We start from the raw sequence: 24,316 nt of genomic DNA, 5'->3' as shown, positions 1-24,316 counted from the left end.
GCAAGCTGGGTCTTGCAGACAGATAAAACCAAATCTGCCAAGGTAAGAAACCAAGAATGGAGAGAGTGCTGAGGCTGGGGACAGGATGGTGGGCAGGGCCCTGAAACTGAGGACCCTGCCTGGGGTCGAGCTGGTTTAGTCACCAGGAATTGCAAGACCTAATAATTATAAGGGGATGGCTGGAAAACTCAAGAAGAATTAAAATCTGGACATGCATCTCTAGACCTGATTTGTGACAGAGAAGTCTGTTCTTCCTGCAGGTTCCCTCTGGAGCAGGGAGCTCAGAAGTTCTCACTCTCCCAGAGGAGCGGGCCAACCAGGAGAGCAGGAGGGGATGGTGTGGAGCCCACCCCGGGCCTGAGGACTGAGGATAATCCACAGCACATTGGACCTGGAGCCTCCAAGTGGAGCTGCACCAGGGAGACTAAAGAGAAATTGATGCTTTGGCCCCTGGCGACATGTACATGGTGTAATGACAGGTAATGACCTGCGGCTCACCTATCCTTTAAGAATGATATGGCAGGTGAGAGAATATATGAACTTGTAGTAGACGTAAAATGTCAACCCCTTGGAAGGTAACTATGCAAACAAAGCACAGGAAGTACCTGATAAGATGATAGATGGATGCTTTACAGTTATTAGTTTCTGCCCCTCTTCTTGCTGGAGCCAAGCACTGGAAGATTTAGCATCAGGTAGGTTTACTTCCTATGCCTTATGGCAGGGGTTTTTAACTAGGGGTCCACAAAAATATTTCAGGGGATCTGTGAGCTTGAATTGGAAAAAATCAGCATGTTATCTTTATTTTCCCTGACCCGCGATGTTGAATGTCATAAAACTATCTGCTCTACATTCTGAGAAGGGGTCTGTGATTTTCACCTGACTGGCAAAGGGGTCCATGGAACAAAAAAATGGTTAAGAACGCCTGCCTTATTGGAAGACTGATGCCTTTATGGATGTAGCACTTCTTAATTGAGGACTCAGAGTGACGAAATAAGTCATTATTCCCCATCAGTTCCCTTAGGAAGTAGGGAGCTTATGTCAGTGGGGAAACGGAGGCAGCAAGGGGAGAAGGAGCTCTTGTATGTATTCATGATACATGAGGGATAAACCTGGACTTGCTCGTTGGAACGACTTCAGGATCATTTCTGACATCTCAAATGATCAAATGGCAGGGTAAGGTGACAGGTTGCTCTTTTGTTTAGCAAAAGAAATGAGGGTTTTGGGGCTCCTTCCATCCTTCCAAGGATTGCCAGGACAAGTAACAGGTGATCAGGGGTGGCTGGAAAGGTTAGGATTAGGGGTCTGGAGAGGACCCAGAGGTGGGTCAGGCTCCTTGGGTCTAGGAAGTCTAGCACTTGATCTAGGGAAATGAAGTCAGCCAAGGCAGGGAGCATCGAGCAGGTTCCAGGGTTTAGAAGGCATGCCCTGAAAACTGGAACGACGAGGGTCAGTAGGACTGGAGACCCCAAAGGTGACCTCTGATCTGATGGTGGAGGCTGTTCCCATGGGCTCTCTGGCCTTCGCTGTGTGTGCCATGCTGGGTACCACTCTGGCAACTTCCTCTGTGGGGAAAACAGCAGGCTCGAGGAGAAGCAAAAATAGCTTGGGGCCTTGGGAAACCGACCAGAGCAAGGGGAGAAGGGCCAACTGCCTGGGGCAAGAGGCCCAAGGGGTGTGGCAAATTCCATTCCAGTGCAGGCCAGTGTCAGGGTCTACGGGGTCAGAGCCAGGGGGAGGGGCAGGACAGAGCATCAGGACTTCTGGGTGGCCATGCTCTAAATCAGGCAGAAAGAGTTGGATGGAGGAGGAATCCAGAAAGCTGAGCCCGGCGCTAGGAAACGGCCCAGCCGCAGGCACCAGGCAGATCCAGGGCTCGGCTCCCATCTGTATGAAGAGATGGAAGGGGCTTGGCCCCATGGGCCGCCATAAGGACCGGGCAGAAGACTGGCTATGCCTGGAGGGGCTTAGCCGGGGAGCTGGCCTGGGGCTGACCTGCCGTGAGCATCCCAGATGCCAGTGCACCCGCCCTGCGCTATCCCCAGCCCCCACCTATCAGCGGAGCAGTTGATCTGGTTCATCTCAGACTTGATTCCCTACCAGGGCAGGGTTGACCCTGGGGAACCTTATGGTGGGAGGTGATGGGGGAAAGGGGAAGGCAGACAAGAACTAGCTTCGCAGGGGGCCTTCATGAGAAGGCAAGAAAGAGCAAAGGACTGGGTCTACCAGAAATTCCTTAACCTATTTTACCAAGGTTTACTGAGCACACCAAGCACTGTGCTGGGTGCAAAGATGAATGAGATGCTGCTGCACCCAGAAGAGGGAGGATGGGGCGGAGAAGAAAGCAGGAGCCTGGTCCAGCAAGTGGCTTAGACTCCCAGAGCCTGAGGCTCCTATCTCTGAGATGGGAACAGTATTATCTCACCGACAGGCTGGTTGGGAGAATTAAATAAAATAAAACATGTAAACATACTTAGCACAGCAGCTGGCACAGTCATAGTGATCAATTAGTTGAGTTGACTCCTGTTACTCTGCTCTTGGAGGAGCTCACAGTCTGGCAGTGGGGGGAGCTGGGAAGAAGGGAGAAATGCATTAAACGCTAAGGGCTTAAGGCCTGGGATTTGAAAACAAGGTTATCAGAGTTCCTTCCGCAGAAAATGTGGGTTAAGGTGGATCGTAACCCTCAGAAACGTGCCTACTTTTGAATTTTTTGACGGTTGCTGGGGTCACAGAGTAGGATGGGGGTGGGAGGGAGGGGCAGATCCTGGAACTGAGAGACGTGTCGAGAAGAGAGCACGTTCTCAGAGTGCTTGACTCTGGCACTGTTCTTGGGAGGGAGCAGGGTGAGGCAGGTACCTGGGACCAGGCAAGACCTGTGAACAAGCGGAGGGCCGCCCGGTGGAAACTGAATGCAATCCACAATGCAAGACATGGATGTAACTTAAAATTTTCTAGTAGCCACCTTTAAAAGGTAAATATAAGCCAGTGAAACTGATTTTTAATAATGTATTTCATTGAATTCAATATGTCCAAAATATTATCCTTTCAATATGTAATCAATTAAAACATTATCAGTGGGAAATTTTACGTTTTTTTCCATCTTGGGTGTTGTAGCCAATGCATCCAGAGGCTACTGTATTGGACAAGGCAGGCCTAAATCTCTTGCCAAGGCATATCCAGGGGCCAGATATATCTTGATTTAAACAGTAGAATTGATTACTAAGCCCCTTCTTATGGAACCTCTGTCAAGAATTCACAGGGAAATTTGCTTGAGTAGTAAGAGAGAGGTTGAATCCCTTTTTCTTAGACTGAATTCAGTTGGCCAGCTCATTTACACAGCTGTGTACCAGGTGCTCATGTGTCTTCTCTGGATGCCCCGGCAGACCTGGGTTCAGGACTCTGCCACTTGCTGGCTCTGCAGCTGCTGAAGCTCCCCGAGCCCCAGAGTCTTCACTGAAAATGGGACTGATCCTTGCTCCCTTGCTGGGTAAAAACGAAGACTAAATAAAATAATGATCAATTGCTCAGTGACGCTCGATGTCAAGAAATAATTCTTGTATTTTTCCTAAATCAAATGAAAACCAATTTGAGTCCCGCTTCTGGCTCAGTGCAGCACCTGTTTCATGTGGCCCTTTCTGTAGTTGGGTCTCTACCCTTATGTTATATGAGAACGGTGGGGTGCAGGTCAGGAAAGGTGGAGCTCGGGTGGGGAGGCCTGAGCTCACCAGTGGAGCGGCTACTGCCCACTGCCCCTCCTTACCCAGATCTACGTGGTCATCGGAAGGACCGGCCCTGTGGGTGGCTGGTGCCCCTGCGCAGGCTCTGCCGCGGGGAACGCGAGGGCCGGTGCCCGCGTCTGTAGGTGGAGACCTCGTCCCATGACCCCGCCCTCCCAAGTCTCCTGGGATCCAGCCGCTCTTCTCCTGCTGAAAACTACATGTCCTTCAGCCTCTCCCTCTCCTGCCTCTTCCTCAGCCTGTGAAAGAAGGCCACCCCCACCTCACCATGGCCCCTCCTTTCCCCAAACCTAAAAAACGCTACCTCTCTCTCAGGATACGGGAGCCCAGAGTTCATTGCCGCGAAATATGGCTGCTCTTCTGGGGGTGGAGGAGGTGGAGGGCAGGAGTTCACCTCCCACTGTTCTGTGAGCACCTGCTGGAACCACCTGCCCGAGTAACAACAGAAAACAGTGCTGGCTACATCCCCTTACTGAAATAGCATCCTGCCTCCGCAGCTGCCACCCGACCAGCACGTCAAAAGGCAGGCGCCGTCTGTAGAATGGGTTACCTAATTTCTGCTTTCTGGGATGTTCCTGGAACTCAAATGAAAGCTCTCTGTAAGATGCTCTGGAGACTATTCATTCCCTACCTGAGGCTATTTTCTCATTTGGGAGCTGGATGGAGACTCTAGCCTTGATTCTAAAGGTGCCCCTTCCTGTCTGTGCCTGAGCGGCATGTTGGGCCACGAGGCACCGTCCTCTCACCTGCAGGCTCCTGCAAAGTGCTCCCCAAAGTGCTCCACCCCCTCCCTGGGCGGTGCCTGGGTGAGGGCCTCTGAAATGACTCTTCCTCTGTTCATCCAGGGATGGGGGGCGTGTGTCAGTGGTGGCAGCTAGTTTTCCTGCCACTTTTCTTTCCTCAGCCTGCTGTGCAAAGCCTCCAACCAGTGCTCCTGAGTTGAGAGTCCACCTCGACCCTCAGGAAAGTTCATGCCCGTCTTTCCTGGGTCCAGGAGGAGTGAGGCCAAAGAGGTCCTCTCAGCTTCCTGGTCTGAGTTGGCTAGAGCTTTTAGGGAACAAGGTTTGAAGGGTGTTGCTACGGGCAAATCCCATGTCCACTGGGTTGGTTTGGAGAGAGAAGGAGAAGGAGGTGCAGGTGGGTCACTCAAAGAACACCTGGCCATCAGCTCTGCTGGAGTCAGTGCAAAGCCTCAGAACAAACGGAAGTTCTCCGGCCTGGAGACTGTACCTGTGTTTTCAAGATCGGACCCACACTGATCGTGTGTTTGGGTTACTGGTCCTCTGATGCTCGCTGCAGCGGTATCTGGGTCACTTGTGCTGCCTTTCACTTGGGCTTGTCCCCCTGGAGCAGCTGGCTGCTGCTTCCTCCTGCCTTCTTCAGGCCGGAAGTCTCAGGGCTGTCACGAATCCTAAGGGTCCTCTTAACCAGTGCTATTGTAATTGGATTTCATTTTAAAGGTTCATCTCTGGCACATTTGAGGGTTACTGGGGATCACAAAATCAAACCTATTTAGATGGAGTTGTAACTCTTGCTCTTTCTGAGTGTGCTGGTGACCCTGTGCGGATATTTTAACCCCCAGGCCTTAACGTTCTTATCTATCAAATGGGGATGAAAAGCATACTGCAATGATTTACTCCTGCCCCGAGGTATCTACATGCATTGAAAATAAAAGGCACTGTGAATCTTACCAAAGATCTGAGAGTATTATGGCAACACCCTTTTCCTCACCAAGTCTAGCAGTGCGTAGTTCTGGTTCTTCAAAATTAGTTTCTCTATTGCTTCCTGGAGGCCCACAGGAAAGAGCTTCTTATATGTCACCTTAAAATTTTGCAGCAGGGAGAGGCAGAAAGTCATATTGCCCTTGAGTGACAACCTTCATATGAGTATTTAACAATTTTAATTTTTCATGATTCCTCTGATAAAAATAGGTCCCAACTAAAAACAAATACATTTGTATTTTCCATCTCCTTAATTAGTTTCTAATTTGGGGGTTCTTATTAGCTTAAAATCATCTTGCTGAAATGGTCCTTGGATGATAAAAAATGTGAAAACCACAATCAATTCTACAGAGATTTTACTATTTAATTATGCTGATTGGAGCACTAGAGACCCCTGGCAAAATGAACTGCTCAGAATAAGCTTGATTTGTGTAATTTGGTTTTAAAAATTTTGGATGCATATTTATCATTTTCAACTATGTGTTGCTGTTCTCCTTGAGATTCTGATTTGTCTCCTAAGAGATGGGTGGAGGGACCAATGGGCTATTGAGACCCTGGGATTCCAGCGAACCCTGTAGAGTGACTGGTCGGGACTGGCCTGGAGGGAACACGGGGTCTCCAGCTTGTCTGGTCGTTTCAAAATATTTTTCTTAAAAGAACGCTTACCCAGAGAAGGCTAGGAAAGCATGGGCTTATAGAATTTCGAGTTGGTTTGTAGGAGAGATTTCCATGAAACGATTTCCATGAAATGATAGAAAATGGGCAGCTCTTGGGTTAGAGATCTCTAGCACTAAATTTGAGGATGTGGTATAACTTTGGAGACTCTGGGAAGATCCAGTTGCTTGAAAAGATAAGTCCCAAGTATCCAGACCCAGGGACCAAGCTTAGCTTCATGGCAAGTGGGACAACCAGCTGTACTGTGATGGGAAAAAAACCCCAAAAGCTAAACCTATACGTGATCAAGCCTGTAGATCTAACTGCCACTTTTTACAGGGGATAGAGATAACATGCGAAATGTTATCACAAGGAGGACATCACCAAACTTAAGGGAAACTTCCATACCAATGACCTAAATTCTCCAAGGTGAACAATATTGAGGGGAAAGAAAGTAGTGGAGTAGGGGAACTATTATAAATTCATAGTTTTGGTTTTTTTTAAGATTTATTTATTTCTCTCCCCTTTCCCCCCGTTGTCTGCTCTCTTTGTCCATTTGCTGTGTGTTCTGTGTCCGCTTGCATTATCTAGCAGCACTGGGAAACTGCGTCTCTTTTTTGCTGCATCACTTTGCTGCGTCAGCTCTCCGTGTGTGGTGCCATTCTTGGGCAAGCTGCGCTTTTTTCACACGGGGCGGCTCTGCTTGTGGAGTGCACACCTTGCGCATGGGGCACCCCTACATGGGGGCGACCCTGCATGGTACGGCACTCCTCGCACGTGGCAGCACTGCACATGGGCCAGCTTACCACACAGGTCAGGAAACCCTGGGGATCGAACCCTGGACCCTCCATATGGTAGACGGATGCTCTATCAGTTGAGCCTTGTCTGCTTCCCTAAATTCATAGAGTTTTAAGAGACTTACCAGCCAAATGAAATCTCTGGGTCTTATTTGAAGCCTGATTCAAACCTATCTACTGTGGAAGGACATTCTTGAGAAAATCTGGGAGATTAAACACAGGCTGGGTGTTATATATTAAGAAATTAGTGTTAATTGGGGTGTGTGTGTGTGTGTAATATTGTTGTAGTGCTACATACTGTAGTATTTACAGATCATATGGTATCTGGGATTTGCTTTAAAAATTTTCAGATTAAAGGGGTTAGAAGAAGCAAAAATAGCAGAATGTTGAATATTGCTGAAGCTGATAGGTGGGAATTTTATTCTCTTCTATTTTATGTATGTTTGAAAATTTCAATAATAAAAAAATTAGAGGAAGAAGAAGAAATGCCCTTACTAGCTGTTTGAGTCCAGAAATATCTCCTTTGGAGCTTTATTCATCCAGCTTAAATCTTTCTTAGTCCAATAATATAAAGCTTCTTGTGGGAACATGGTTTACCCTCTAAGCATGTGCTAGTGGGTCAATAGCACATTTCCCCAGTAGTGGGTACTGTAGACGTGGCATGTGGAAGGGTGCCTGGGTAAGGTAGGTTTGAAGAAGGTTGCAATGACTCAAGCTAAATAGGTTTCTTAAGACCTTGGTTATGCTAATCTGCACTGTGCGTCTTGGATGGGTGTGAGTTAGGGCAGTGCAGTGTTCCCCCCAATCAGAGCAAGGTCAGAAGTCTGGGTTCTTGGCCTGTTTCTGTTACTTATAGTCATTGGGCAATCACTCAAACTTTCTGAGCCTCAGTTTTCATAATCTCTAAAATGAGCTTAATATCAACTGCCACCTACCTCACAAGAAGGGGAAAGGGATTTGCAAAGCATAAAATCCAAGATGAAGGTTGAGTGGTGTGATTACTATTTGGTGCCATTTGCTGAAATGTGGCCCACCGCCATTGGCTTGGAGTGCCACGTGACTGCCTGTCAGGGGGTGGTCTGCCATCACTCAAGGCAGGAACTGCTGGTGGGAGTCCCAGCCTCAGAAGGTACAGAGGGGGTGTCTTAGTTTCCTAGAACTACCATAGCAAACTAAGCAGCTTAAAACGACAGAAATGTATTGTCTTGAAGTTCTAGAGGCTCCAAGTCTGAAGGCAAGATGTTGGCAGGGTCATGCTCCTTCTGAAACCCGTAGAGGAGACTCCTTTGTTGCTTCTTGTAGCTTCTGGTGGTTGCCAGAAGTCCTTGATGTTTCTTGGCTTCTAGATGCTTCGCTCCTATCTCTGCCTCCTTCACAAGATGCTTCTGCCTGGGTATCTCTGTGTGCACATGGGAGCTCTGCATTTTATGCATGATTTTTCTGTAAGCCTACAAATTCTCTAATTTAAAAAAACCCTCTTCTCTTTAGAACCTGTCATTGGATTCAGGGCCCACCTTAATGCAATATAACCTCTTCTTAACTTCCGCTTACAGCTGCAAAGTTCCTATGTCCAAATAACGTCACATTCACAAACACTGAGGGTTTGGACTCAGTGCCTTTCAGGAGCGCAAAAGGGAGGCAATAAAAATCAGCAGGTGATGGGACCTAGCAAAGCCATCAAGTCCTAGGGAGAACTGAATGGCATTCAGAACAAAGGGGGTCACTTTTGACTGGAGGGTCTGGGAAGGCCATCTGGTGGAATTTGATCTTGACCTGGAAGCTTGAGGGAGATTTCGATGGACCATCCCTTGGTTGGTGATGGAGTGCTCTGTTGGAACACTGTCCTGCCTACCCACCTCTACGTGCCCACATTCCACAGCTGAGCAGGGAAACTTTGCTGGGGTTACAGCATCATCTGACCTGGGGTCCTGTCAGGAGCTGGGGTCAGTGCTTCCCCTGCATGCCTCTGCCATCCACTCCCATCCTCTCCACTCAGTCTCCACCCTATTTCCTTCTGCCCTCTGGGGCCCAGAGAAGCTGTAATTACTCATCCTGTACACACTCACTCACTCCTGCTCTCACTTTTAAGTTAAAGAGGAAAAAAGTAGAAACCACTAAAACAAAACAGAGAAATTATGACTCAGAGACTCCCATGCCTTCATGTGGAAATGTTTATTGTCACCACATCATTGCTTAGAGCAGCGCGAGAAGACAACCCCAGGGAAAATACTGAAATAGGTAGGTCAGCAGTTGCTAGAGTAGAAGTGAAGGGATTCTAGGTTTCTTGGGAGCAGAGAGCTGATTGGGGGGCACTCATGGGTTAGGCAGGACATAAACAGCAGTTGAGGGCACTAGTTATCTAAGTGCCCAGGCTGGGCTTTAATTTTCACAGCAGAGATGAAGGAAGCCCCCTAGGAAAGGACGGCACTACAGTGGATACTTCAAGTCAACAACTCTCCAGTATGTCCAGCTCTGTGCCGCGCAGAGGTTTGAAGACCCACTGCACTGTTCCCCGTCCTCGAGAGTCTGTGCATGACAGAGCTTAGTCCTCTCCTGGCATTTCAGGCCCAACAAATGGAAGCTATTGTTAGTATTGATATTTTGGGAAAGGACTTACCTGGTGCCTGGCACAAAACTGAGTCCACTGTTGACTTTCATGGCCGCCATTGAGTCCCGTGAGCTCAGACGTTGAATTCTGACTCTGCCACTTGGGGCAGGTGACTTAGTCTCCCTGAGCCTCAGTGTCCTCAAGTGTAAAGTGGGGAAACTGTATCTCCTTTCCAGGATTGTTGTGAGGACAAAATGAGATGATGTAGAGAAAGCTCTTGGCCCCATTGGCCCTCAACAACTTTTACTTTTCATCCCTTCCCGTCCTGCCATGGGAAGTAATAATGCATCAGACAAGTGGTCCTGAGCCTCAGTTTCCTTATTTGTGAAATGAAATTAGATTACATGTCTTACCAACATCATGTAACTATTGAAAGAGAGTTTAATGGATAGTAAATGTAAAAACACTTCAAGGAGTATAAAGAGTTACTCATACCTGAAAAAAAAAGCATCCAGATTTATCTGTATACATAAAGCACACCCAGAAGATAAACTCTAGGAATGGCAAAATGTGTACACATTGTGGTGCAGGGGGTCTGGAAGGGTGACATAGTAGAACCTACTCTAGACAGGTCTGTACTTTACTTCTTGGTTCTTTTACTTTCCCAGCTAACAAGTCACATTCCCTGGGGCCAGAGGCTGCTTGTCCACTTTCTTGGTCCCTGCAGCCCCTGCAGAAGTGTGGGGTGGGGGGAGCCCATTGCACCAGGTCGGCAGACTTGGCTTCTAGCTCAGCTTTTGGAACTGCTTTGTGTGACTCTGAGCAACTTGCATCACTGCTTCCTCAGATACAAAAATGAAGGTCACGCAATACTGGCTAGAGGACATCAGGAGAATCCAGCAGGACAATGGGGTTAAAACCTTTCTGAGTTGAAAAGCGGTGTTCAGATAGAAGAGGCCATCATCGTAACTGGTAGCCAGGCCTTCCGAGCCCAGTGGAACGAAGGCTTTAATGACACTTGTTAATTGATTACTGTGCATCCTGCCATTTCCATTGCCTTTTGGGGAGACAGTGGCGATTATTTTTATATTAGAGAGACTCCTTAAAGAAGCCTCCCCTGACCCTCTGTTGCTTTTGAGTCAGAGAATATATCTTCTACTGTCCTTGGTGGATCACAGTCTGGCGGCCATAGGGGCTGAGACCAGCCATCCATTTATCCACTTATTCTAATTAGTTTTGTAATTCAGCACTCACTGTGGGCTTTGGTTTACAGTTAATGGTTCATCTTTGAATGAACACTTGTCTGGAATCTTCCATCGGTCAATGGGCACCTTTAGGAAGTGGTGGTATTGACCTAGCAGCCGTGTAATGGGTCCAGGAGTGCCAAGTCTACTTTGTTTTTTTGGCCGGTATTTCCCTTACTTTCCCCCAACAAGATATATAAAGGGCCCCCGTAAATATGCACTCGTTTTATTTTAAAGTCAGATGGTGTGGTGGAAAGGACCCAGGGCTGTGAGTCAGGAGCATGAGTCCTCTGCCCAGCTTTGCCATTAACTCTGGGTGACGCCAAGCCAGGAAGTCACTGGGCCCCTGGGCCTCACTTTCCTTCTAAGGGAAGGGCAGGCTTGGGAGGGGGCCCCTCCAGAGCCTTGGACTTGACGTAGTACCTGCCTATGTGTGAAACCTGCCTAGCTGTATGTGTGGGAATGGGAAGAAACAGAAAGCTTTGTTGTTCAAATTACCAAAATAAGTGCTTCTTATGAGAAAAAAATTCAAACACTACAGAAGTCTTAACTGAGCAAGTGAAGGAACGTGTGACCATCTCCCCACAGAGACCTTCACTATCCACAGTTTCTCCCAGAAATATTATATCCATATTTATATCTATATTGTTCCCTGTATCTATAAACATATATCCATATTAAATGAAAATGGGATCAAACTATATATTATGTTTTGCAGCTTGGGTTTTCCTTTAGTGTACTTTTTAAAAACTCTTCATAAAAATGGCCTTCATTCTTTATAATGACTATATCTTCTTCTATAGTGTAAACATAATTTATTAATAGAATATAATTTATTTAAACCTCAGTGATGGACATCTGGGTGGTACCAGTAAATTTTAATTGATGTGATTAAAACCGATTTATCAAACTGATTAATCTCCAGTGGCTGCCTCCTCCTCCTCCCCTTTGAATGGGTAAGAGGGAAGATGCGGGGGAGAGCACATTCACACAGCTGACGCTTCCATCTTTACGCCTCCAGGATTCTTCTACAACGAGTGCAATGTAGCGGCCACCACCCGTCACCCATGTCAGGGCACAGGGTGCTGCCCCCTAGAATGGGGGCACCCGAGTCAAAGCTGGGGTCGAGACTTGGGAACACAGTAAGGAAGGCCTCGGGAGGATTGGATGGAGCTGCGGGCAGGGTCTGTGCTGGACTGTTAGGACCTGCAGATTAAAAAACTGTACCTAATACCATTTAATTACTCCTTGAACCACAGACTGTCAGGTGCTGGAATCGCCGGTGAGCTAGGGGTGAGCTGGGAGATAGACTGGAGGAGACGTGAGTGCAGCGCTGGACGCAGGCAGGCCTCGGGCTGTGCTCATTCCTGCCCCCTCCAGGGAGCACGAGGGAGGCCAGGCCACTGGACAGACCTGGCAGGCCCGGCTCCAGCCTTGGCCCGGCGTCTGCCCTCCGTTTCCAGCCTCCTCCTTGGCCAGAGGCGGGTGAGTCATTCTTCACTCTTTGGACTGGTATGAGGTGAGGCAAAGCACTATTTAGCATCTACCTTTCTGAGATGCAGAAAGGAAAAATTTTTGGCTTTTGTTCCTGGAATTAATTCCCATTTCCTCTGGCATTTAATCGAATTACAATTTTTGAATAGGTAAAACGTTTATGTGGTTCAAAAATCAAAATCATCTTCAAAGGTGTACACTGTCCTCTTCCATAACCCCTGCCCCCTTGTCACCCCGTATAGGTAACCACTTACATTACTTTCTTGTTTATTCTTCCTGTGTTTCATTTTACTAAAGCACAAAATTCTAGTATATATTCTGTTTCCACTTTACCATACAAAAGGTCACCTATCCTATCCACCTATCCACCTTGCTCTTTGATTTACCTGATGTATCCTGGAAATCTCTCCATATTAGTATATAGAGTACATCTTGATTTTTTAAAATAGCTGGGTGGTATTCCATTGTATGTTTGGACAAAATTTATTTAACCTGTTGAGGGATACTCAGATCATTCCCAGTTTTTGCTATTAAAAACATTGCAATCTCATGCCAGTCTGAACTGTTTTGTGGTATGTGTGCTTTAATTAAACTGCTGCAAATCTTTTCTAGAAGTAGGTAGAGTATGCATTACATATAAACAGATAAAAGAGACTTTGTTTCCATATTCCTATTCCAAGAGAATCTCCTCTCTGCCCCATCACTAAAAATCCTGCTAAGATGTGATGATGTCCTTTGCCTGCTACCTGGGCTGTTTGAAATACTCTCCTTTCCTTTCCTTTTTTCCTGTGGTTTCAGGGAAGACATGAGAATCCTGGAACCTCGCTATTTGGAATCTCTAGAAAAATTTCCCTGTGTCCTGGGTGCAGTGGTAGAAGCTGCTGGGAGTGGATGCGTCAGAAGGCATGCATTCCCATCTAGACCTGCTGCTGGTCCCCTTTCCTGCTGCTGGTCCCTTCCCTTTCTGACCCCAGTCTCATCATCTGTTACACAAATGAGCTGGATTAGCTGAGGTCCTTTCCCATCCTGACATTCGGTGGTTCTAGAGCAACCAAATGGCGTTAAGTTCAATTTTAAGATCCTCAGGCCCCAGAGAGCAAAACAAATGTCACTTTCTCAGCTTGGGGCCTTGAGCTGATATTTCCTCACCTCCTCGGGTTGCTGGAGAGATTTCTTCAATGTGAAATCAAGTCTTGGATTAAGCTAGCGTGCAGGTGGTAATAAAATGATGCTCATGTGCAGATTCCCGTTACTTATAAGTACATTCATTTGGCTACAGATTTGTGAAGCCCTTTCACTGAAAAAGGGATATTTCACACGTTTCACATTAGTGCTGTGATTTAGCTTCTGAGTGAATAAGAACCAGTACAACAGCCACCTGCCACCGGAGAGCCCATCTGTATTGTATCATGCGCTACTGCGGTCCCACCTTTGACTGCAATCTTGTCAGCTCTCATAAGGTAATAGTGATAATAACTTAGATTTTCATTCTCTGTGCTCTTTCCCCAAGGCTTTGCTGCCTAAATGTGCACCTTCTTTGTTTGCCCGTCTCTTCCTGTCCAAGGCAGAGCTCCCTGTATGTTCTCTTGCCCCCGCGCCCTAGTCTCCCCGCGGAACACAGTAGGTGCTGTGCTCAAAATGCTGATCTGGTCGTGTCACTCCCTTCTTTAAACCCTTTGAAAAGCCTGTTGTTGCTTTTAGGATAAAGGTAGACCTTCTTAGCAAGGCCCATCTCTTCAGCCCCCTCTTGCACCCTCCTCCCTCTCGTTTCTAGGATGAGCTGTGCTCTGTCCCACCCCAGGCTGTGCAGGCTACTCTGGCTGGCTGGCTTCCTCGCCTTTTCAGGGTAACTCTCTGCTCATCCCATCAGGGAGCAGCTAGGCTGTCCCTTCCCTAGTGCTCTGGCTGGGTAGGCCCCTATTACACGCTCTTAGCCCTTATCATGGTTGTAAATAACCCGCGTCTCATTGACAGCCGTACCCCTGGTTCAGGCACAGCATGTAGAATATGGTAGGTACTTGTTCCATCGTTGAATAAGGGAATGTGTGAGCAAATTGTGTCCTGCGGGGCAAAGGAGACATGAGGAATCAGAGCCCCCTCCCCCCACAAATACCCTTTTTGTACCAACACTACCAAAAGAATGATAGAGCACTGAAAAGGACCTCAGGTCCAAACCCCCCTTTCGGGATGGAATACAGATCTGTGGGTAAGCTCCTGGGCTCTCGCGTCAAACCACCTGCCTCCTGAGCAAGCTGCTTAATCTCTCTCCGTCTCAATTTCCCCATAAGTAAAATAGGGACAATATCTTCCCCAGGGGAACTTTGTGAAGATTCAATGAGAAAACCTATACAGGTTGCATAGCACGTGCCAGCCCTGGGCAAATATTGGCCATCATCATCATCATCATCATTACAGAGGATGACCCTGCAGCCCAGGGAGGGGAGGTGTCCTGAGCGGCGTCCCAGGTACTTAATGCACAGCCCGGTTTTCCGTCCTGGCCACTGGCTTCTCTCAGAAAGGCCAACACAGCCCTTGCCCTCCACAGGTTTCCAGTCATTTTGCAACGTGGATCTCAGGGATTTTATACCCCTCCCCCCAGGGGCTTATTTCGCAATGTCTGGAGATGGTTTTGATTAGACTGGGGGTAGGAGGGTCACTACTGGTATTCAGTGGTAGAGACCAGGGATGCTGCTAAACATGACAGTACAAATGTCAGTCCTGACAACAAGGAGCTATCTGGCACAATATGTCAGTAGTGCCAGGGTGGAGAGATCCTGCTAGAGGCTTTAAAGAGGACCCTGGGCAAACTAAGCCCACAGAAACTGGCCTGAAGAAGGGAGCCCCGCATAGAAAGAGCAGAAGCAGCTTATATCCAGGCAAAACAGCCTCTCATTTGGGGCTGGGCGATGGAGGGAAGGAGCTTTGAGGTAGATGGGAGTCAAAATAGCTACTCGAGCAAAGAGTAACTATAATTGGGGCATTCTGCTCAGAAGTTGATGGGGTCTGGGGAATGAGGGTCATTTCCCGGGGGGGCATCTTTACCGGCAGCAGCATCCAGCTCCCCCTACTCTTTTTTCAAAGGGCCTCTGGCTCACTGAGGTTTTGGGGTGTTTGCATGGAGACGCCTGCGTGGTGCTGCCCGCCTGCCAGGGGCTCTGGGAGCAGCTGCCCTTGGAGGTGTGAGGACTCAGGGTAAGTGTAAATCACACTCCATCCATTTCCCCACCCTCAGCCCGCAGCGTTTTCACCTAGGAAAGTCTAATAAAAATGCAGTCGAATTCCTAGTCCTAAAGGAAGAAGGATGGGGAACTGGGGAGGGGGAGCCACCCCAGTGGAGTCTCGATGAAACGCGTCTGAGCTGCAGGGCTTTTTGGCCTTAAAAGCCACCGGGGGATCCTGGAAGCAGGCGGCCCTGGGATCTGCTCCACTGCTCCTGGCCCTACAGAAAGCCCCTGGGTCACAGCCCTGGTTAGTTAGGTGAGCGCCCGCCCTGCCCTGCCTTGCCAGCCCCTGCCTGTGTAGGCGCTTTGGTGATGGTGGTGGGGGAGGCAACAACGATGATGACACCAGGGCTTTTGTGGGGCCGTGGGGGGGCAGAGTGTGAAGCAGAGTAGACCAGGCCTCTGAGCCATGCTTCTCAACTGTGGCTGCACACTAGAACCGCGGGGGAAGCTTCAAGAAAGTTCCAAGGCCAGATCACAGACGCTGGCACTGGGACTCAGGAGCCAGTAATCTTTCAGTTTTCCCAGGTGAGGTCGATGGGAGGTGGATTTAAAGTCTCCCTGGGCTCTGACAGTCTGCCCACCTTGAGCCCTCTGGTGAATGCACCTGTAATGAGGAACCCACCTGTGGTTCAGGCCCAGGGGAGGGCTCGGCCGTGGGGAGGGAATCAAGGGCTGGAGGCTCTGGGTGGGGAACCGGATGCCCAGGGTCCCCCTCGCGCTGGTTTCAGGTCAGGCTGGCTGCAGGAAGATCTGGGAAAGAGCGTGGGGACCCAGGGGTGGGGGCCGGCCTGGAGCCAGGGGCAGGGGGCATGGGCGAGACCACCAGCACGCTCCCCGCGGCTGGCAGGGTGCCCTTCAGGTGAGGCCAGGGAGCGGGAAGGAGGCGACGTGCCTGCCGGGCAGGTGCCTGTGGCGCGGAGTTTACGGTGAATTTTGTTGTGTGGTTTGAACGCGTGTCTGGTCTTTGCTGTCAGCCTGAGAGCCGCAGAGAGCGGCAGCCTGTCGTTGTTACATTCCGAGTTCAGCTTCTTCTCACCTCCTCTTCCAGCCGCTGTCCCTTCTCACCTGGGCTGTGTTTACAGTAGCCTCCTGATTAGCGTCCCAGCCGCTGCCCCTGTGTCTGTTCACCCAGCAGCCAGCGGGGTAGTTGAAAGTGGGACTCAGAGGTTCCCTCCTCCGCCCGGAACTTTCTAGTGGCTCCCAGGTCACCCATGTATAAACACCAGGTCCCACAGTGCCTGCAAGGCCCCCAGAACCTGACCCCATCTCCCCCGACCCATCTCCCCACGCCCCGGGGCAGTCTCCCCTAAGCTTTGCCTGGGAGCTCCCTCTGCCTAGAGTCCCCGGTCCGCACAGCCCACTCCTGCCCCTATTTGGGTCTTTCAGGGTCACTCTTGGGGCCTTTCCTGGCCACCCTACTTCCACCTCCTGTGTCCATGGCACCCCTGAATGACACCCAGGATATTTGGTTTACTGTTTCTCTCTGGGAAGGCAGGGAGTTTTTCTCTACTTGTTTGCTGATGTGAATCCAGAGCCTGGCATGGTGTCTCTGCCGTCATAGCCGCTCCGTATCTTTGTCTCTGCTTTTTCCCTTTTGGGATGTCTGTTCTTTGAACTGGTTTAATCACAATTTATGGCTCATGACACTTTTTCTGTGTTGGTCCATGCGTGATCTGCTTTTATTTAATTGTGCAGTTAGTTAGCTAATTATTTTAAATAATGTAGGTGGCACTCAAGATCCCACGACTCAAGAACCCACATTTTCCAAAATTTGGAGTTGTTTTGGTAACGGAGATGGTGCTGGTGGCACAAAATTGAGAATGTGATTAGTGATACCACTATATATTTGTGGTTAAAGGGAGAAATTTTAGGTTGTATAAATGTATCTAAAATAAAAATTAAAAAACAAGGACTGTACAACAGTGAACACTAATGTAAACCTTGGGCTATAGTCGATAGTACAATTATAAAGGTATTTTTTTCATGAATTGTAACAAATGTACCACACTAATGCAAGGTGTTAATAATAGAGGGGATATGTGGGAATTCTGTACTTTCTGCCCGTTTTTTCTGTAAACCTATACCTTCTCTAATAACAATTATATTTAAAAAAAAGAGAGAGAGAAAAGAGCCCAATACCCCAAGCCAAGCTTGACACAAACCTGCATCCAGACATCTCCTGTCAAACTCACTCCCTGCCTCCACTCGAAGTGACTGTCTTCCTACTCCTGTGTCTATCATTCCCTGCTTTTCTTTATATCTAGTTCCACTGCATTTATAAGTATTCTGAAAATATATATATTTATTATAGGTTTTTTCTTGCCTCATTCGAAGCATATTATGCTGTATCTTATCTCTCAGATTCCTTTTCACTTAATACTCTGTTGCTAAGGTCCATCTCTGTTGTTGCATGAGCTGTGTTTATTCCTTTTAACTGCACAAAGTATTTGTGGAATGAATATTCCACATCCCCACAGTGCCAAGTGGGGAACAGCTAACATCTTGCCTCTGTGCAAGGCACTGTGATGACCCCTTTCAACAGCTGGGAAGACTGAGGCACACAAAATGCACAACTGATCCACGGTCACACCAAATGGCTCAAGGGGCAGAGCCAGGATTTGAACACTTGATGTGTGGTCCAGAAGTCTTGATACACCAGTGTACACACTCTCTGAATGAACGAATGAGCTCACACACACACCATGACTGTAGCCCTGCAGGAGCCCCACTGAGGGGCTCTTGGGTGCAAATCAAGGTTCAGCATACACACTCATTCAGGCACTCTGGTGTTCATCATGAATACTTCTTAATTGACAAAAAATTTTTAGTAGGAAAAGTAGATTTTATCTTCCTATGTTTGCCAAGATCTGTCTGTTTGTCTTTGTCTTCCTCTGTCCACCTCCTCTCTGTAAAGAGAAAATGCCAGGTTTGCATTTTCTGGGAGGGGGTCAGAACCTACCCATGCACACTGAGCCCTCTGCTTGGCTCTGAGAGAAGGGAGGAGACTGGGACCTATGCCCTTGGCCCTGGGAAGAAGGGGCCTACAGGGCAGGGCTTGTCTTCCCTCTCACCAGACTCTGGGCAACTGCAGAGGCCTTTACTCAGCAAAGCTGGGCATGGGGTGACCCTCCCTGGGCCCCCTTGCCATCAGCTGCTGCTTCTTTGCCCTTGGGGTACCCTTTCCATACATTAGGAACAGAAGCAATGGGGAGCTGGATGGCTGGCCACAGGATTGAGCAAACAGACGCTGTCCCTACAGTACCTGTTCCTGTCCCAGGGGGTATATGCTGCAGGGCCAAGGCCAGGCAGATCTGTGAATGCTGTGGTGGCTTTGGGCCCACGCCCAAGGATGGACTCAGAAGAGCCAGGTTGGGCCTGCCTGGGATCACGGACTAGCCTGGGGAAGTCAGGAAGTTCCTCTTTAGGAGGCCAGGTGGAAGGGCTCGAGCACAGAGGCCCTGTGGTCACTGGCCAGAAACAGTGCTTCTCCTGGGGGCCGCCGCAGGGGTGCGTGCGTGAAGCGCTGGTTCCAGGCCAGCCTGGCAGGAGAGGAAAGTACACAATGTTTTTGCAGCGAGAGATAGGTTTTGCTCACTGCTATCAATAGGGGGTGGCAGAGAGCAGAAGACAAAAAGCTTGGCCTCCACTTTATTAAGTTCATCCTGGCCATTAGTTTCCCCCAAGCACCCTGTGGGCACAGGTACCTTCAGGCTTAGTGCGTGGGTTGTGGCAAAGGGGGTGAGTCCTAATGCTTCTGTGAATACACTTAGTTGGGACGCCCTGGGGGTGAGGTGGGGAGAATCCCCAGAAGAAGAGAAGTGACTCATGGAGTTCAGTGTGAGGCTCAACCCAGGCCAACGTGAGAACCAGCCTTGGGGGCTTCCAAGAGCCTGCTGGCCTTGCCCACCCCAGGCCAAATGAATCCCAATTTCTGGGGGAGAGACCCAGGGATCTGTGTGTTTCAAAGCCTCCTGGTGACTCTTCTGTCGGGCTGGGATCGAGAACCTCTGGGCTGGATCCTCTTCTGTCTGAGTACCGCCTTCCCCTCAGGAGCTGTGGGGTCGGGGGCCTTTGATCTGCATCCCTGTGAAATGGAGATGGTGCTAGTGTGAGCATCTGCGGGGGCTCCTGGGCGTGGATGGAAGCCTGGCCCCCGGCTGCACCTAGGAGGAGCCTGTCCAAGCAGCTTGTCACACCTGGGTACCTCTGTGCTTAGCAAGGGAGCTCTCGACCTGGCATCCTGCAAGCGGGTGCTGAGGAGTCCTCAGGGGACACAGGACATTTGCAGATGTTTTGTTTCTGGAATCTCAGGGCTGGATGAGCTTGTCTAGAGGGCTGGGTCAAAATGGCTGGCACTGTCTCCTACCAGAGATGCGGGTCAGAGATGAAACTCAGCTTGGGGTCAAGATGCTTCACCAATGGCCTTGGCCTTGGTTGTGACTTATAGCTGAGGATGGTGTGTGGGCCAAACCAACAGGGAGGACACTGACATTTGTTTTTTTGTTTTTTTCTGTTTTTTTTTTTTTAATTAAAATTAATAGATCACAAGAAACGTTACATTAAAAAACAAAAAAAACAAAAAACATGAGGTTCCCATATAACCCACTCGCCATCCCCCCACCTCATCATTTTTGTAGATTGTATTTTTTTGAAGATGTATACTTCACAAAAAATATGTTACATTGAAAAATATAAGAGGTTTCCGTGTACCCGCAACCCCCTACCCCACTCCTCCCACACCAACAACCTCCCCCATCATTGTGGCATGCTCATCGCACTCGGTGAACACCTTTTGGGGCACTGCTGCTCTACATAGATACTAGTTTACCCTGTAGTTCACACTCTCCCCCAGTACATTCAGTGGGTTATGGCAGGATATATAAAGTCCGGCATCTGACCCTGAAATAATCATTTAGAACAACTCAAAATCCCAAAAATGCCCCCACATCACATCTCTACTTCCCTCTGCCTGCCCTCAGTAACTACTGTGGCCACTTTCTCCACCTCGATGCTAAAATTTCTTCTGTTACTGGCCACAATAATTTTATAGTAGAATATCAGTAAGTCCACTCTAGTCCATGTTTTATTCCTCCATGCTGTGGACCCTGGGATGGCGATATCCCCTCCACCTCTAGATCAAGAGGGGGCTTAGATTCCACATGGATGATGGATGCAATTCCTCTGCTTGCAGTTGTAGGCACTCTTTAACACTGATATTTGTTGAGCGATTCCTGTGTGCTAGACATGTTCACATTTATTATTTCACACAACCCCCACAGCAGCCATGTGTGATGGGTTGCCTATTCCCATTATACAGAGGAAGAGACTGAGGCTCAGAGAGGTCTGGCAGCTTGCTTGAGGTCACACAGGAGAGCCAGTTCTCTTGACTTTTCACCATAACCACGTGGCACCCCTGCCTGTGGCTTCCTCTCCAGGTGGGGCAGGGAAGCAGGGAGGTCATGGGGTCTGGGCTCCTCAGACACCTGTGCCCCCATTTCAGTTGACTCCCATTCCTAAACCTATGCACGGAAGGATTGTTCTTTTAAAACTCCCCCTACCCCCCCCTTTTTTTTTATACCTACCCCCCCCCTTTTTTTAAACTTCCTCTGTTTATTTTCCATGAGGAGTTTAGTAACATTCTTTTGAAAATTCCAATCCTACTCCATCTGTAAGGAAGAGGGAAAAAATGAGTAAGGGAGCTCTGTTGGGACCCAGTCCAGGTACTGGGTATTCCAGGCATAGGGTGTGATGGCAGAAGCCAGGGTTTGGGTGGGAGAACGGGGTGGGGTGGGGGGGGGGCTCACTGCTAGGTCGCTAGGACTGGAAAGTTGACGATGAGACTCTCCAGGGACAAGAGGAGTGGGGGCAGCAAGAACTGCTGGTCCCGGCTGGGGGCTGGCTTCCGGCTTCCAGGTGTTGAAGTTGATGTGAAAGTCTCTCCACCCCCCACTGGACCTGTCTCTAAGGTCTTGTTTATACACCTCCTTCTGTTTGTTGTTACACTTTGGGGACTTGAAGGTAATTGAGACCTCAAGGTGTCAGAGCTGGATAAGGCCATCAGGTTCATGCAGCCTGGAGAGTCTCAGGACAGTCAGATGGCGGGAGGGTGGCTTCAAGCTCTAGCAGCCCCTCGCTGGAGAGGCCGCTGCGCCTGTGCCTGGTAGGAGCTGCCGTTCCTATTGGGAGTGGGGGTTGGGGGCTGAACTCAGGTTCCAGTCCACCACCTTATCTCCAACTTTGACTAAAATGAGGAAACTGGGGCCCAAAGCAGGATCTGGCTTGCTCGGGTCACAAAACTAGTAAGTGACAAAGCTGAGGACACCCAAATCCCAGGCCAGTATTCTTGGCCCTTGACCAGGGCAGGGACTGGAGAGGAGGAAATGGGATGGCCTTGGATGTCAGAAAGGCCCCGTGGGCTTGACATTCGCCCCATCCTGAATCCAAGCATGCAGACCCTCAGATTTGCTTTCTTTACCAGATCACAGAGACGCTCTGGTCATTTCCCCTGTGTCCTGCGGGGATTTTGAATTTTCACAGCTGCCTGAGTCCTGTGAGCCTGGTTCAGTACTGGTTTGCCCATTTACCCTCAGCAAATTTCCAGCTGGTGACAAGTGGCTAGTGCATCTCTTAAGGTCAACTCCCTAAGTACCTGCTTTGTGCAGAAGTCAGTGTGTTCTGAGCATCTTGACTCAACTGGTTTCTGAAATCACACACATAATGTCCCAACTATAATTGGTGCTCTTGAAGGCATGCACCAGATGGGTGATAGTTGCTTTTGACAGCCCAAAAAGGGGAGAGAAGGCTGCCTCCTATGGTTGCCATGCCCTTGGTACCAGGGCCCCTTTCATCTCAAGGGACTGTACAGACCCCAGGCCAGAGAGCTCATACTCATATCCATGAACAGCCTGGCTCAGGACTTCCCTGCTGGCTGCACACAGTGCCAGCCTGCTTGCTTGTGGAGACCTGGGAGCAGGAAAGCCAGGATCAGGGTGGGCACTTGGGAGCCCTGCAGCCTGCTTCCTTCTCCCAGCTGTCAGTGCTATCGCGGGAGTGGGCTAGCCAATTGTGGGCTTCCCTGGCTCCCCAGTCTCCAGGGGAGCTCAGCTGGAAACAGGGTACATTAGGTCATTCCACCCAGAGAACGCTGCTGTTCCCAACCCGAGTTGCCAGGTGGCATGTGCTCCCACCTCCAGCTCTCCAGAGCCTGGGAGACTCGGGCTTGGGGAGGTGGGTGCAGGAGAGAAGGGACGCAGGACTTGGAGCAGATGAGCTGAAAAGTGTGTCCAGAAAGGAAACTCAGAAAGCCGTTTGCCTGCCCAGGCCCGGGGACTTGGGCAACAAGGCCATTCCTGGGAGCTCTTGAAATAAGGCTGCCTACCGTCCTTTGGAGAAAAAGAAAAGAAAAAAGTCTTCTCCCTCTCTTTTGTAAGCATTAGGAGAGAGAGAGAAAAGAAGGCTGTGTGTTCCAACAGTAGCCTTTCTTTGGAAGTCTTGGACAAGGCTCTTTTTCAAGTTGAATCTACTTCTTACAAAGTCCAGACATACATGAAGAGTCTGGAAAACATAATGTGTAAGGGATGATTTTCACTTGCTCAGATGGAGGGCAAGTGAAAAAAAAGCTCAATAATAGTGACAGTGATTTTTAAAATAGCATCTGATTTTTGAGTGCCTGCTGTGTGCCAGGCACTTTACTTCTGTAACTCTTACCAGATCCCTGCAAAATCAATATTACTGTCCCCATTTTGTAGTTGGGAAGCCAAGCCTGAAGTTGCCCACACTAGCATGCGGCAAAGTTAGGATACGGAGAAGAAATGGGAAAATAAATATAATGAAGTGAGTTTTTCATAAAGTTAACTTTATTCTCTTTGAAGAATTGTCCATTATTCTGAGATTTACATTCTCCCTCCAGTGTTTGGTAATAAGATGCACTATTTTTTAGGATAACTATGGAGACAGCAGATGTTAACAGCATGAAAATTTGGCACCCTGCCCCCTTCAAAAAATACATTTTATAGGTCTGTGAAATTCCTAAGTGAATCGGATGCTCAGGTCGCACAGCCCTGCCTGAAGCAATCCCTGCTGCCCTGTCCCTTGGGGAGTAGACACTGGCCTCAGTTCTGAATTCTCTCCTTTTCTTTAGCTTTTGCTTAGGGTTGTTAACTTGTCAGAGAATGGGAGTGAGAAGGCAGAAAGAAGAGGAAAAATGATAAGTGACAACAATTAGGGCAGCAGTGGTCTTTTTAAAGAAAGATCGTAACTCTGAAAATTTGCTGGAGAGAGCATGCAGTCCAAGTAGGCATATGCAAATTACATGCAAAGCACGCACTGTCTTCCTATTTCTACATAACCTGGATGTAGCCCTTGGGAAAATGCTAATGGAGACTAGTGGTCTCCAGCAAGTCTCCCTCGGAGATCTCCAGGAGCCTGGCCCTAATTAAAGAGTGTTTTCCCGGCAGGGGTGGGATTCCAGTGATTTTATTTTTACACCCTTTTCTCTCTCTCTCGTACCTCCACGGTCCCCTGGCAGGTGGGGTCAGCCTTGTGGCTGGGGACCTCTCCTGCAGGCTCCTGAGGTCCCAGCCCAGTCTCACCCTGAGCGAAGGGGCTGCTTCAAGCAGTACTTTTCAAACTCGGGCAGCATCAGAATTACCTGGAGGACTTGTTAAAACGCGGGTGGCTGGGTCCTACCCCCAGAGTTACCGATTCAGTAGGTCTGGGGGTGGAGCTTGAGAATTTGCATTTCCAGCAGGGTCCCAGGTGCTCCTGCTGCTGGTACTGAGGCGACTGGAGAACCACTGGCCAAGCCACTGGCCAAGGGCAAGCCACGCTACTCGAAGTGTTGTCCCCTGGTGACTGCTCCTGGTCAGTGAGATAGGTCCAGAAATTGAGAATAAACACTT

The 24,316-nt window shown here is 49.0% G+C and overlaps 1 protein-coding gene across 2 annotated transcripts in view; it reads left to right on the top strand.

Moving 5' to 3' along the window:
- The first annotated feature begins 260 nt into the window (after positions 1–260).
- Positions 261–24,316, top strand: part of ZBTB7C (zinc finger and BTB domain containing 7C) — a 301,513-nt gene continuing 277,457 nt past the window's right edge. The window contains exon 1 of one of the 2 annotated variants that reach the window (XM_058277645.2): positions 261–479. The gene's annotated coding sequence lies outside the window, so the exon portion shown is untranslated. The remainder of the gene's footprint in view (positions 480–24,316) is intronic. The other variant, XM_071208553.1, reaches the window with a different exon arrangement.

The sequence above is a fragment of the Dasypus novemcinctus genome, chromosome 16 (genome assembly GCF_030445035.2).
Source record: "Dasypus novemcinctus isolate mDasNov1 chromosome 16, mDasNov1.1.hap2, whole genome shotgun sequence".
In the NCBI taxonomy this organism is placed as follows: Eukaryota; Metazoa; Chordata; class Mammalia; order Cingulata; family Dasypodidae; genus Dasypus; species Dasypus novemcinctus.
Note: the sequence above shows the minus strand (reverse complement) of the source record. Positions and strands in the feature narration are given on the sequence as shown.